The 15,466-nt window shown below is 38.7% G+C and overlaps 1 protein-coding gene and 1 pseudogene across 4 annotated transcripts in view; one reads left to right on the forward strand and one right to left on the reverse strand.

The window, feature by feature from the left end:
• Positions 1–1,425: 1,425 nt before the first annotated feature.
• Positions 1,426–4,814, forward strand: LOC138089560 (histone-lysine N-methyltransferase SETMAR-like; annotated as a pseudogene).
• Positions 1,552–15,466, reverse strand: part of EPB41L2 (erythrocyte membrane protein band 4.1 like 2) — a 209,237-nt gene continuing 195,322 nt past the window's right edge. For 2 of the 4 annotated variants that reach the window (XM_068985483.1, XM_068985485.1), the window contains one exon: positions 1,553–3,145. The gene's annotated coding sequence lies outside the window, so the exon portion shown is untranslated. Of the gene's footprint in view, positions 3,146–15,466 lie in introns of all 4 variants that reach the window. The other 2 variants (XM_068985484.1, XM_068985486.1) reach the window with 2 other exon arrangements.

Here is a 15,466-nt window from a genome sequence, read left to right on the forward strand (position 1 = left end):
AGCAGTGACATTCACATGTCCTGTGCAAGTGTGTAAGACTCTACTGGAAACTGACCAGAGCACCATAGTCAGAAGAGCAACATTCTCATGACTGGACTTTGTTTTAAATTATGGGGCTTTTATGGGATTTCTTAGTCTTTCATCACAGAATATTTTAACAGAATGAAATAACCAACCCTTACTTACCACCTCCTGGCTTTAGCAATTATCAATTCATAGCCAATCTCGTTTCACCTAAAGCACAACTCACTCCTCCCTATCCTTATATTATTTCGAATTCTCAGATAATTATATGATGTTTCACAGACATCGTACAATTTTATCCGTAAGTAAGGGGAAAGCTTAAAAGTCCACACTGGGCAGTAGTTATGCTAGTTTGCTTTACGACTGGGTTCCGTGAACTGTGGTTTATGCAGTGAGGAATGCTGTGTGCATCACAAAAGGAAACAGAAACTACTCACAACAGTGAAATGCCAAAAATTCACCAACTCTATGTGTTTTTTAAACAATATCATTTTTCATCCTGCTGTGGCCTGTGGAATATGCATTATTCTGTTTCCTGTGTTCCACATAAGATCACTGGAAGGTTTATGTGATAGAGCCATAAAAACCCTATATAACTAAAAGAAATTATTGCTTGTCACCCTCAAATTATATTGCTTTTTGACTTAAGATAAACAATTAGCACCTGGATGTCTCATAGCAGTGAACCCTGTTGACCTACATTCTTATTCTACCTCTTGGGATTTTGAAAGCTCAGTTCACACAATGAAATTTTAACATTCTGCGAATTATTTTGCAAGAAACACAAAATACTAAAATAGAAGGTCTTGCTGCCATCATCACAGGTGGCACGATCAACATGATTCCCAGATGCTTCTTGGGTACCAAGCCCCCACAGATACTCTGAATATCTCTGGGACCCCAAACTCTGTCCTTGCCATCTCAGCTGCTAAAACTGAGTCCTGACTGAACACGGCATTTCTGAAGCTGCCAGAGTCATACTTAGTCTCCTATCACTGTAGCTATCATTAGAAATTTAGAAGGATGTGGTTCTCAAAACACTCTGGCAAGATCAACCTCTGCTTTAAATAAAAATGCTACATATACACACTTTCTGAAGCAAATTATATTTACAGAGTCATATTTGGTTCCATTATATCTCTATGGCTTGGCTTGCTGAGACAGGTTTCCCCAGAGAGGAGGAACTGTTTATGTAAAAATTCTAGAGAAAGCAGGAAACATCTTTCACAAGGTGAGAGAGAATTCCGTGGGAACTGATCCCAAAGAAGACAGCCATGCAAATTATATTTAACATGTTCACTTTATATAACTAGGGAAAGACATTCTTCAGAATATTTTAAACGAAATATACCACACCCTGTCAGTCATTTACTGTATGATGCTTTTAACATTTGTAAGAAAATGAGTCTGGGCAAAAGCTTCACAGTGAACCATCCTGCTCAGACACGGGTGCAGCCCTCGGCAGAGCCCGTTCTGCCTGATGCATTAAAGGTCAGTGGGCTGTTAGGCAAAATTGAAGCAGAGGACCAGATTTTAGATGGTGCAGCTAAAATATTTCCTGAAACAAAACAAAAAATACACAAAGAAAACAAGCAAAAACATGCCTTGGAGAACTTGTACAAGCTGGGGTGGATTATGTAACCAGGCAGAAGGAACTGGCATTCTAAAGAGTAGATTTACAAACATTTGACATTGTTTTAGCCATTTGAAATTGGTGAAGCTGGCAGCAGCATGAAATTATAAAATATCTGAATAACAGATTTAAAAAATGCTACATCCCACAAAATACTAGAACCTCTGACTGACAGGAGGACTCGAGCTTATTTTTTAAAACCTTCATAAAAAGAGAAGTGATGAGTTTAGAGAATAAACAAACTTTATTTTATAACAGTATTACAGAAAGCAAAATATCATTTAATACAACTTGAAGCTGCTAGAAATCTAATCTGGCATCATAACTATACATGGGGGCAAAGCAAAGGAAAGAATGTTCAATACAGTTAATACGTCCCTATCAGGTCTCTGGCATCAGCTTTACTGGTGTAACTTTCTTACAACTGTCAAAAAAAACCCCACCATGGCCCTACTCCTCCATCCCAGCATCCTCACACCTGTGAATCATCACGCTATCTGAAAGAGATAACACCTGCTTGATAAACAAAAGGTCAGTTTTTACATGGAGACAAGGGGGTTTAATACAAAGCCAAGTGTTCTACACAAGTGTTCAAATAATGGAAAGTATGGAAATTTGGACATGTTAAGAAAGAAAGCACTAAGGTTTTTAAGCTGCCTGAATATTTTAGTAGGAGGGAAGAAATCGCTGTCTCTCCCCTCCTGTTTCTGGAATGCTGCCGAAGAGCCCGTGTCTGAGAAGGATCGGCACTGTGGTGCGACAAGGGTCTCTGAACACAGTGCGTTGGTCAGTGAACTTCATCATAATTCTCCAGTCTGCAGATTCCTGGACTTTCTGCCCCAAAGTAAAAAGTCACAGGACTGGAAAGTCAAAAGGGTTCATTATCAAAAAATAGCCCCAGTGAAATTCTCAAAACCTTAGAAAATTTTCATAATGTAAGAAACACTTTTAAATCTGCATTAACATTTTCTCATACAGTGTATTTACCGCAAACAGAAAACTCTGTAAATATTGACTTCTAAGAACCCAATGGGAAGCATCCGGAAGAAGGAAAGCCACTATCAAAATTAGTCACAGAGTCTCCTTTCCGCACAACAGCACCTGTTCCAGTGAACAGCACCGTACCAGCTGTGGCTGGCTTTGTTCACTATCATTTGATCAAAATGAGTCACAAAAAGCAGGTAGTTGTACACAAAGTAAACAGGAAACAAAAAACAAAACTCTCTAACTGAAAAAAAAAAAAAGGAAAGAAAAGAAATAATATTTAGAAGTGGTTATAAAACAAAACAATATATTAAAATGCGAGGGAATGGTATAGACCAGAGCTGTTAAGGTAAGGTTTGGTGTTGGCATTTTAATTCTTCAGGCTTCTGGCCATTGTAACCAGTCGTAGTATAAATTCGCTGGAGCAGTGGTGTGGCATTAAGACTTGGAATGGTCAAAATTCTTCAGGTTCACAAAGTTGAATGTTGTCTATAAAATGAATTTCTAGGAGGAAAATAAAAGAGAGAGAGAAGGTTTAAATATTCCAAAGACAGAAGCTTGGGGAAAAAATGTAAGATTCATTAAATTGCAAATGAAGTAATAGACAATTCCTATCTGCCTGGTTCTATAGTAAATAGTACTTTACCAGAAGACAAGCATGAGAATCTAATTCGCTCTTGAGGGCCTTAAAATATCTGGAGGATTGACAAGCACACTGGAAACAAGTGGTAAGTAAGAATTTGACCAAAAATTTAACTATAAAACAGAGGTAATTCATATAGTAAAAATCTAAAAACTAGATTTTTAAAACCAATGTAGGTTTCAAAGCTAGCTTCAAGAAAGCAGGAAAAATAATTTTGACTTCACTGAAATGAATAAAAGGTGCCTCAGGCTGGGAGAACAGAATGAGGAAAGACATAAGAAAGGGAGAAAGTATATGGTATTAGGTTGGTGCAAGAGTAATTGCAGTTTTGCATTGTTGAAATTTGCCATTTGATACTGGAATAGATCCTTAAATGAATGCAGTTATGTTATACATCATTTTAATGTACACTTCTTGCTTTATGTTTTTTGGTAATGACATTTCTTGCTGTTTATTTATATTTATTTTAGACTATAGAAATGATGCTAGACAAAAAGCAAATTCAAGCGATTTTTTTATTCAAGTTCAAAATGGGTCATAAAGCGGCAGAGACAACTCACAATATCAACAATACATTTGGCCCAGGAACTGCTAATGAACATACACTGCAGTGGTGGTTCAAGAAGTTCTGCAAAGGAGACGAGAGCCTTGAAGATGAGAAGCACAGTGGCCAGCCATCGGAAGTTGACAAGGATCAATGGCAAGGATCATTGAAGCCAATCCTCTTACGACTACATGAGAAGCTGCCCAAGAACTCAACGTTGACCATTCTATGGTTGTTTGGCATTTGAAGCAGACTGGAAAGGTGAAAAAGCTCCATAGATGGGTGCCTCATGAGCTGACCAAAAATCAACAAAATCATCATTTTGAAGTCTTAATTGGGTTGGACTGCCACCAACCCAGTGGTGGCAAGTCTTAATTCTGTGCAACTGCAATGAACCATGTCTCAATCCAGTTGTGAGATGAAATGAAAAGTGGACTGTATACCACTACTAGCAAATACCACCTCAGGGGTTGGACAGAGAAGAAGCTGCAAAGCACTTCCCAAAGCCAAACTTGCACTCCCCAAAAAGGTCATGGTCATTGTTTAGTGTGCTGCCAGGCTGACCCACTACAGCTTTTTGAATCCTAGTGAAACCATTACATCTGAGAAATATGCTCAGCAAATTCATGAGATGAACCAAAAAGGCAATGCCTGCAGCCAGCATTGGTCAACAGAATAGGCCCAATTCTTCTCTACGACAATGCCCAACCATACATCGCACAACCAGTGCTTCAAAAGTTGAACGATTTGGGCTACCAAGTTCTGCCTCATCTGCCATATTCACCTGACCTCTTGCCAACTGACTACAACTTTTTCAAGTATCTTGACAACTTTTTGCAGGGAAAATGCTTCCACAACAAGGATACAGAAAATGATTCCAAGAGTTTGTAGAATCCGAAGGCACGAATTTTTACGCTATAGGAATAAACCATCTTATTTCTCATTGGCAAAAATGTGTTGATTGTAATGGTTCCTATTTTGATTAATGTGTTTCAGCCTAGTTATAACAATTTAAAATTCAGGGCCTGAAACCACATATTACTTTTGCACCAACATAACAGTCGAGTATACAGATTATGGGGTAGAGGACAGGAATGAATGAGGCAGGGGGTTGGGGAGGGGGGAGATAGGACAATGGAGAAATGGAAGTGATGGAGGCTAAGCATTGGTATGGTGGGTAATCAAAGGCAAGGAAAAAACACGAGCTCTACTTTTTAATAACAGACTGAGAAGTATGAGCTTGATTTACTGGGTTGGCGGCAAAGTTAGTTCGGGTTTTTCCAGAAAGGTTCTTTGTGGCCAACACAATAAAACATAAAAATAATGAATTCAGAAATAGCATTCAGACAAAAAATAAAAAAACAGTCAACTGTCCATCTACTGCAATGACTTCAGTATGAGTCAGGGAACCAGGGGTGGCCCAGTTGACATAAGGCATGATAAACCCAAAAGAGGAGAAGCTTGGATCTGACTGGAGACACCAAAAGAGACTAACAGGTGTGGAATCCGGGTCCTCAAAAATAGGAGAATGAGAGGCCTAGAGCCTGGGTGAGGTCACAGGATTAGGGATGTAGTCAGCAAGTTGGCACCCATGGACACATGAGACCCACAGATGGAACTAGTCTCACATGAGTATGTCTTGAGGAAGCCAACTATCAAAAGTAGGTAGGTAGGTAGGAGTGGACTAAAATAAAAGTGGACAGGGAGGCAGACAAAAGGAGAGGATGGTGCATCGTCTCTATAAGAGAAAGGAGTTTAAGAAGGCAATTGTTTCACTTTCTATTTCAGCTTGGCTGAAATTTTTGGCAAATGGTAGGTGATTAGAGAGGGCAGTAGAGAGCAGTAATTAATGTCCTTTCCAAGAGGCATTGGTCCAAAGTCAATTAGACTGCACATTCTTTTGATTAGATAAAATTGCCTTGTTTTAATGAAAAAATTCCCCACCAATTAGATTAATCACAGATATTGGTATAGCCTCTTGATTATTCAGGACAGATTGCCTAATCGAATTCACTGTTTCCCACCTTGCTGTCTGCTCTAGGCTATTTCATTACTCAATAGGACTTTTACTTGATTGTAGGCAGGGGGAAAAAAAAAAAATCAATGGAGAAAACAGTCTTCTTTTTTGTAGGTTAGTAATCATGAACAGAAATGTGGGGGGCGGTAAAGGGGTCAGCTAAAACTATCAATCAAACTTATTGGAGCATAATGTGACCTTTAATTGTGCTGTCTGTCTATTCCTATTTTCTTTCTTTTTTTTGAGAGCTTGTAACTCCGTTTTGCTTAGTGAACATGTATCATTTGTTGAACACAACTTCCACTCTGCCTAGCTTATGTTACAGAAAATGAACCCCTGACTTGACACTACTTGGAAATCTTCATAAAGAATGAGAAGTAGTATTATACTCTCCACTTCCTTCACACATTTACAGGACACTTTATTTCACTGAATCTGTTTTCACCAAAGATTAAATTTTCAATTTGTAAAAGAAAGCTAAAATTAAGTCTGCTTCAGTCATTAGCAGACAAATAAGAATCTAGGAATATGGAGAAACTGCATCAAAGAGATCTTGGTTTCAAAGAGCTTCAACATTTCTTGAAATATATGTAGATAAAATTAGTTACCCATGTAAATCCAAATGTCATGTACTTTCATATATCCACAATCAAACCATTAGAAAGTAAAATAAATCCATTTTTTTCTGATTAATAAGTATTACAAATGACAACCTTAATGCACTCTTAGGATTCCCAACAACTTTCAGAATCAAAGAAAATTATTTTTATTGTAATTTTAATGTTCACTATATTTTTTCTCATTCTTTAAAAAACTATAAATTGAGTAACTCTGAGTTAATTAGATATTTAATGTGTCAGAACATCCCAGTTCCTTACTGTTCTGGATGAACAGGAAGTAATTTATAGTATGAAAGATTCTATTTACACATTCACCTATCTTTTCAATAATTTTATTTATTCACTCATTTTTGCTGTGTCTTTGTTGCTGCTCGGGCTTCTCGTTGCAGTGGCTCCTCTTATTGCGGAGTGTGGGCTCCTGGGCTCTAGAGCACAGGCTCAGTGGCTGTAGTGCACAGGGGCTTAGCTGCTCCATAGCATGTGGGATCTTCCCGGATCAGGGATCAACTCTGTGTCTCTTGCATTGGCAGGTGACTTCTTTACCACTGAACCAATCAGGGAAGCCCTCGTTTATCTTTTTTTATTGTGTTTTGCATTTAAACACATAGAGAAATATATTCCCAAGCACTAAACAACCAGCTTTTGAGCTGGGAAGGAGAAAAGGTGGGGATCACCAACGCCATTAATACACAAGCATCTGACACTAAAAATTTTTCTGTCTTTTTAGCAGGGGGGAAGAAAAACCAAAACCTTATTATTTGGCCATTTTAAACAAACTACATTTGGGGTCTAAATAATTTATTACATAGCCCAATCAATCTGAAACTAGGCATGGTTCTTCATGAAAATCTGTACAAGTTTTAAAAGCTTTCTTAAGTTTTGATTCTATCTCACAGACACAGAATTCTGGTTGTCAATGCAAACTGACACACATTAATTGCAGCATTAATTCAACTTGCTTTCCCTTTTTGACAGTGTCATAAAATTCACCTTGAGTTTGGATATGGTCCTAACAGTTAGGTATGAGCTATACTTTATGTATTTGAATTTTGGTCAAGTAAAAACAAAAAACCAAACTGCTATTTTCTTGCTTCAGTTTCCCACCCCTGGACTATACAACGTCAGTGAACATGTCTAACTAAGTCACATTCCCTAGCCTGTGTCCCCCTCTATCAGTCAATGAGAGAATAGATCAATGCAGCCTTTTCATCTGATTACAGGTCTAATTCTGCGTCTCAATTTTTCAGGCATACACACTGGTTGCCTACTTTACCTTAAGTCTTCATGTAGGGTCCAGAGAATTCTTAAATTTATCTTTCTCAGTGTGCCTGATGAGTGTGGGCAATCAGTCAAGCACGGTGCTACAAAATTATCTGAAAAGCACAAACTTAAAGAGTTTCCAGAGATGGGGGTTCACATGGCCTCAGTCTTGAGCATCTTCTACTCCAGAAATGGATTCAGCACATAGCAAATACACACTTTAAAAGGATCATCCTAAATGACGAGTGGTAAAGCACTCATCCAGAGGGGAGTCTCAAGAAAAAGGCAAAACTGTGGCTTTTATCTAACACAAAATAATGCAAGAAAATATAAAACCTTTCAGGATAATGATCATTCAATTATTATACCACAGGGCAGTAATATAGCTGAGATTTTAAAAACACGAGTAAATTATTTCTGTAAGGTACATATGCAACTATTTCAATAAAAATGAGGTGCATGTACTTAAGTGTGAAACAGTTTTAAATATGATAGTTTATGAATTTCAGTTGTTTCTAAAGTTTCATTTTTGTCTTCTTTGGCTCTCAATTTGCATTTTTAAATTTTAAAACAATTTTCTTTGTAAGACTATAAAACCATAGAGCCAAAAAACACAAGTATGATAAATAATCTATTTGGTTAGACCAAGAAATAGTCAATTCTTACAATGCTTGTATTACCACTATAATTTAGACCCACCAGTTCTCAAAGTGTGGTCTGTAGACCTTGGGGGTCACCATGATTCTTTCAGAGGGTTATAAAGTCAAAGCTATTTCATAATCTAAGACACTATTTGCCCCTTTCACGGTGGGAACACTTTCACTGATGGTGCAGAAACAATGGTGAGTAAACCTGCCGACATCTTAACACAGATCAAGGGAGTGACACCAAACTGTACCCAAAGTCACTGCATTCTTTACCACCAAGCACTCACAGTGAAATAAAAAGCAAGCCAGTCAGTTTCTCTCAAGGATGTCCTCGGTGAAACGGGAAAAAAATATCATTTTTTCTTACATCTCCACCCCAGAGTACATCTTTTTAATATTCTGTGTGATGAAATGGGAAGTACACATAATACATTCCCTCTGCATACAAACGTGCAGCGGATGTCGAAAAGGAAACTGAACTCATATGAATGCAGGAATTGTGAGCAGAAACCACTCTGGCATTGGATTTCTGGCACGCATTCTCTTGAAAATGAGATAAGCCTGTCACTTCACGGAAAACAGTTGACAGAACTTGATACCAATGATAAAATTCAAGTTTTCATGTGAAAATGGTAATTTTGGAAAACTGTACTTTGGGGCCCTTGAGCTTCATAGCTTCTCTATATTTAAAGACTCTTCTAATGAGATCAGCGGCAACCACAGATCTTTTTACTGCCTTAATCATTTTGCCTTTTCCAGGATGGCATATAGTTAGAATCATACAGTACATGGTACCTTCTCAGACAGGCTCCTTTCACTAGGTGATTATTTTTAACTTAATATTTTGAAAACTATTTGATTTGTAAATGGCAAATTTTAATTAATAAAATTCACATAAAACACTCTTTGGACTACTTCAATAATATCTGTGTGCTCCTGAGATCTTTGCTTGAGAACTACATCTATGGAATCCGCTTCCTGACCTATTCCTGTTTCCTCCTCTCACAGTTATTTGTGTGACTGCTGAACAGAAAAGGAGAAATGAAATCTAGTGTCTTTTCCTTTTCAGTCAAATGGCGCAAAATATCTCTTCCACAAATTATTCCGCAAAATACCTCTTCCACAAATAATTTGCATCTTTTGGTTTGCCTGAATACATTAATGCTGTGTGGAGGCCACTTTTCTCATGAGGCCTGCATGAGGGTTTTCTTCAAAGCTAACAGTAATCTTTCTGTTAGAGCCTTTATGCACATTCCAGTCACTCTCCCTAAAGAATTAACTACACGTGGCAATTTTGGAATATCCTGTCAAATGAAAGCCACATCAATTCTACCTCATTTTCAAACATAATTATTCTATAAAATCTATAAAAGTTTTACTTGTTCACTTAGCTACATATTGTAGCTGCAGCCTCAAAGACATTCTGTCCAAAATACATTTTTCTAAAATGAGGTGTGCTTCGATTACTGAATCGGCCAAAAGTTCATTCAGGTTTTCGTATGACATCCTACAGAAAACCTTGAACAAATTTTTTGGTCGATGCAATCCACTGATGGGAGTCTATATTTGAAAGATTCCCACTGTGAATCCCTCAGAGCAAAGCAATATGAAGTGTGGAGTTAAACTGACTGAAGATCAGCTCTGGCTTTGCCAGGTGCCGACGGTATGACTGGGTGAGGGACTACCTCTTTAGGCCTCAGTGTCGTCATCTACATCCAAGTGACTGTAAGAACTAACTGAAATAATAATACACAGTAAAGTCTTTCAATAAAGCTCAGCACAGAGTAGGCCCTCAGTAAATGTGAGCAATAATATTACTATGGGTTTTCACATATACCTTATTCCTGGTTTTACTTCCAAACTCAATTCAATTCTACTCTTAAAGACAAATGTCCAGTTCTGTTTTTCCATTAATAATTGCCTGAACCAATATAATGATTTCTTTACAGAGTACTTCATTCAGTCAAACGTTCATTCAATCTAATCCTGCACACCACTGATAAAGGACAGTGCTAAAAATGTTCTTCTTCTTTGCAAATGACCGACAGAGCAAAGTCTAAACTAAGATACTCACATGGAGTACCCTTGTCATTTGCCTTTGACAATCTGTCCAGCCCCCACTGGGAACTCAACCCCCAGCCACAATGTAGGATCTGCTTCTCCTGACGTCTGGCCCATGGTTTTCCTTCGTGCCCTTTCCTCTCTGCCCCATATGTGTGCCGATCCTCCCCACACTCAGCACATAGGAAGTTTCCTGTTGCCCTCATGGGGAGGTCTTCCCTGACCTGCCAGTCAGAACCAGTTTCTCCTGTCAATTTTCACAGCCCTTTCTCAAGGCTTCTCTTAAAACACTTTTTTTAAAAAAAAAAAAAACCATGTATGTTATTTGTACACTTGTTCCTATGCACTTACTTTTCTCACAACTATCACAGTCCCTTGAATCTGGTATGTCCCCAATATACACTAATGAATCCATGAATGAAGTAACAGGGACGAACCCACAAGGCAAAGCTGAAAGGCAAGAGCTTGGGAGGGAAAACACGAACAGAATGGTATTATATCTCCAGGAACAGAGCATTACTGGCCTGTCCTCACCATTGGTTTCATCTGCTGATCTAAGTGGAAAAATTTCAGGCTCATTTTCCTGCTCTCTTTTGTTGAATAACTACTTCTGAGATACCCCAGGAGGACTCTTAGTTCTTTACAAAACTAGTTTTCCTGAATCTCTGAAGCTTTGACAAAGATTTCTAAGAGTAGTTAGTATTTGGCCCTAAAGCGAGAGGCAGGTCTTTTGGTTCACTCTGCTGACTTCAAATCTTGTAAGAACTTGATTTGAAAGCATTCCACAAAATCTTAAAGCCTCTTTTAAATAACAAGTGGACTATGGTACGGTTACATTCAATATTGTCAATCTTAGGTTCACAAGTGGGGATGAGAAAAATTTTTCTAATCAAATCAAACAAAATAAAAGTTGTACTTAAAAGAAAAACAGTAACAAAACTCTTTTATCGTTTAGAAAAACAGTTTTGAAATATATACGACTAAAATTCACTTAGTATTTGTTTTGTATTTTCCTTAAATAGGAATATTAATGGGAATCAAAAGAATTCATCTTTAGACTCAACTCCCTCATTTATTAACATTCTTTTTTCTTACCTTTTCAGCATTCAGTCTGTTATTTTACACTTACAGGACAGCTCAATTGGGAACAGCCACATTTCAAATGCTCGAGAGCCACATGTGCCCTACTGGACAGAACAAGACCAGATTCTCACTTTGCTCTAATGCTAACTAAAGTATTTTGATGTATGACAGTGAAATAAATGTAGGGCCAACATGTCCTGGGAATATAACCCTCAAGAACACAGGACTATCTTAAGAACATACAGAAACTTATTAATTTATCCTCCCAGCAAAATTTCCTCCTAATCCACCCACAAAATTACATTAAAATTTAAAATTGCTATTTAAAAACTAGTATCTGGGATGTCTAACATTAGATAAGTTCTTGAAACAAATGAAACTATACTCAGCTCTACACATGATGGTGTTTTATGATTCTTGCCTAGAACTGACCTATGACAAATTACTTCAATCGCTAGGGTTGTGGGGGGGAAAGAAGATGCTCTATGTGAAGTTTTAAATTAAATATTCTTTTAATTTCCATCCTCTACAATACACCCCTGCACTCGGGTATAATAAAGTCACCACCTCCATATTCCTCAAAGGCTGGGTGGTGGTGGGGGTAACATATAAGTAGGGAGACAGGTACCAGGACCCCAAAATGAAGAGATGGGAAGGAGACTTGGAGGGCTTGTTTTTCCCCTGAAGTGGCAGCACCTACTGAGCCACTGTGGCCTTGAGAGAAAGCAGGCTCTGACGTTTTTAGAATCACTGGGTATCTTCCCATTTTAAGCATCAATAATTCAAGTTCTATAACATGCTAAACATTCAAGTTTGTTTGGGCTGAAAAACAAACCAACACTCTGGATATGGTCTGTGTGTCTCCAATTTGTTAATTTTGTCTTGTCCTCGCCCTCTCTTTTTAGCGCCATTTAAAATTCTCAATTATAATGAAAAACTGGAGAAAACATGCAGCATTTGTGACTAAGGGATTAATATTCTTAACAATTCTGTAAGAGATCAAAGATGATAAACACTTGAATAGAAGGGAATGCCTATCCACTCCAGTATTCTAGCCTGGAGAACTCCATGGATAGAGGAGCCTGGTAGGCTACAGTTCATGGGGTCCCAAAAGGTTGGACAAAGGACACAAAATGGCAATTCAAAGAAATGCAAATTGTGTTCATGTGCACATATGTAAACATATATATGTGTGAATACGTGTATTCCCTAGTAATGAACAATAGTGATTTAAAAATACTCTATCCTCACAGTTTAAAAAAGGGACGGGACAAATGCTCTTTTCTCACCAGGTTGTCAAAGAGTTTTTAAATGTCATACAATCTGTAGTGTTGATGAGTGCGCAGGGAAACTGGGAGACTCTTAAGCTGCTAGTGGATGTCTAACTCTGCAGAACCTCTAAGGAAGACAGGTGGGAAATATGTCAAGAAGAAACTTGGTGTTTGGTGGCACACCAACTCTAATTTCTAAAAATTTAGAGAAACAATGAAATTTATGGCCTCAAAATGTACATACAACTACAATCTTTGCAGCTGTGCATTAACTCGTGAAAACTGAGAAATTAGTCTAAGAGCCATTAAGAAGGGTCAAGGAAGCCGTCCTGTGTCCATTCGATGGCTGTTGGAAATTGATCAGATAATGATGGGCAAAGTTACCTACAATGTACTGTGAAGACACTGTGTACCATGGAGAAAAACGCCAGATAGACAGAATAGATAGATAGAATAGATAAATGAACAGAGACGTGAAAACACATGTGCGAGTGCATCTGGGTGTGTTCACACACATATACACTGTGGAAAGGGATTACCTATCTCTAGGAGCAGAGTGATTTTATGGGTCACTTACATTTTCTACCATCTTTCCCTTTCAAAAAATTATGATTGCCTCTCCTTTTTTATTACCAGAAAAAAACAGTTTCATTTGCAAAAACAACAGTCAATGATGATTCTGTCCTAGAGCAAACCCTGGGGAATCAGACTCCCAGGTGCTAATGTATGCACAATGGCAGAGGCATCCACTGCCTCCTCTGTGGGGAAGTTCAAATATACTGGAAGTAACTCATTGGTAGCACCTGCAGATTCACAAACGTTAAATGGAACATTCTACAGCATTCCCCAGTGAAAACTGGCAGTGCCTGAAACTCACTAAATCCAAACTGACTTTTCATTTCTGTGTAGTCTTCATTTTAGGTTTGACTTGCACTGAAAACTAAACTGTAATAAAATGCTAATTTGGGGGTACAAGACTAGTACAACTAGGTAAACAGAATAAAATAAGAACGCAGTAAATACAATGGGAACTGATATGCCTGAAACATCCCTGGCTCTTGAACTGAAAAGAGTCATCTGGAAGCTAATAGGCTGGTGCTTCTCTTTCAAGGACAGCGAGACACTCACATGTAAATGAGTAGCTTGTGAACCGTTGGAGCTCTGTTCAGCCAACACTCTCTCTCTCTTGTCAAGGTAGTTAGACAGACACTTGATGCTAATTTCTTGTTTGGCTTTTCAAGTTCATTTTGAAACCATGAACATCACCCTGACTCTGAAATGCTGGTTGGAACACAATATCATCTTGCTTAGAAACTGGTGTTCATGGATGCATGCTAGCCAGAGAGCAACACCACTAACTCAAGATTTGTTATTTATTGTGAGTCGGTCGGGGCCTGGAACTCAGGGGCCATTGGACAGGCTCAAAGGAATGAGGCATGTGCCAGGTTTTTAGTGAGCACTGCACTAGCTTTGGTGGCTCTGTCAGACTGACACGCTCCGGCTTCTCAGATGAAGGCAGGCAAGGTGGATGGAAAAGCAAAAGGCCCAATTACTGAGCCTTCCCGCTTCCTGAAATCACTCTGTGTAAATCCTGTTTCCTCAACCTGTTATCGGCTCCCTCTCCACTATGTGACTGAAGTAGCTCTGACAAAGCCCTCAGGCTGACTCTGGACCACTAATTCCAAAGGAACATGTATCTGGTTTCTTTAATGCCATATTTACGCTCTCCTTTTTGGAGTTAGCTTCTCTTGCAGCTTTTGTGGCACCCTTTCCTCCCTGTTTCTATCTTCTTGCCATCTGACTCCTCCTCCTAGAGCTCCTCTGGTCCCCAGACCCCAACTCTCTGACCTGGTCCTGGGTAGTGACACTCAAACCAAAGGCTTCATCAGTGGACAACACATTCAGATGTGTCCACCTCCTATTTTGAAGCCTGCAGTGGTCTCTTTCTCTCTGAAAGCTCTTGGCTACTTTTGGGACCTCTCCATGGAGATATTTCACATGCATCTCAAACTCAGCATCTCTGGGGTTGAGAATTCTAAATTTTTATTTGACTTTTTAAGAACAAAAGGGTTCATGGCTGGCTTTCTACGTTACAAAAGGTTCTTACAATGTGCCTTATTAACAAATTCTCTGTAACTTCTATTGTCTCCCCCAGTTTATAGATGGCAGAACTGAGACACAGTGAAATAAAATAAGCTGCCCACATCACACAGCTATGAACTGGATTTGAATCCTGCAAAACTGCTGTTACGCTTTCTCTTGACACTCAGACTATCTGGCAAATTTCCAATTAAGCATATCCTATGTGTGTATGTGTAGGTCGGAGCCTTATATATTCACTTCCAAGCTTCCACTGTAATTCCCATGACAGTTGGCCTCTCCTACAGTACCAGACAATGACAACAGCAACATATGCTTTTGCTTTAAGACAACTACACTGAGAGAACCGGGCATATTACACATGACAAATGAAAAATAAAACTCATGTGTTCTATGATTAAAATTACAGGTACCACCAACCACCCCTTTGCCCAAGAGAGAAACCTGGGCATCATCTGGGATTCTCCCCAGCTCCTGCATCCTCCCGACTCACTAACTTCCATATCCGCATGCAAACAGTCAACAAGTCACAAACTTTATCTCCTTACTGTTTCTCAAATACAAAAAATACCCCATAGC

The sequence above is a fragment of the Capricornis sumatraensis genome, chromosome 13 (assembly GCF_032405125.1).
Source record: "Capricornis sumatraensis isolate serow.1 chromosome 13, serow.2, whole genome shotgun sequence".
Lineage (NCBI taxonomy): Eukaryota > Metazoa > Chordata > Mammalia > Artiodactyla > Bovidae > Capricornis > Capricornis sumatraensis.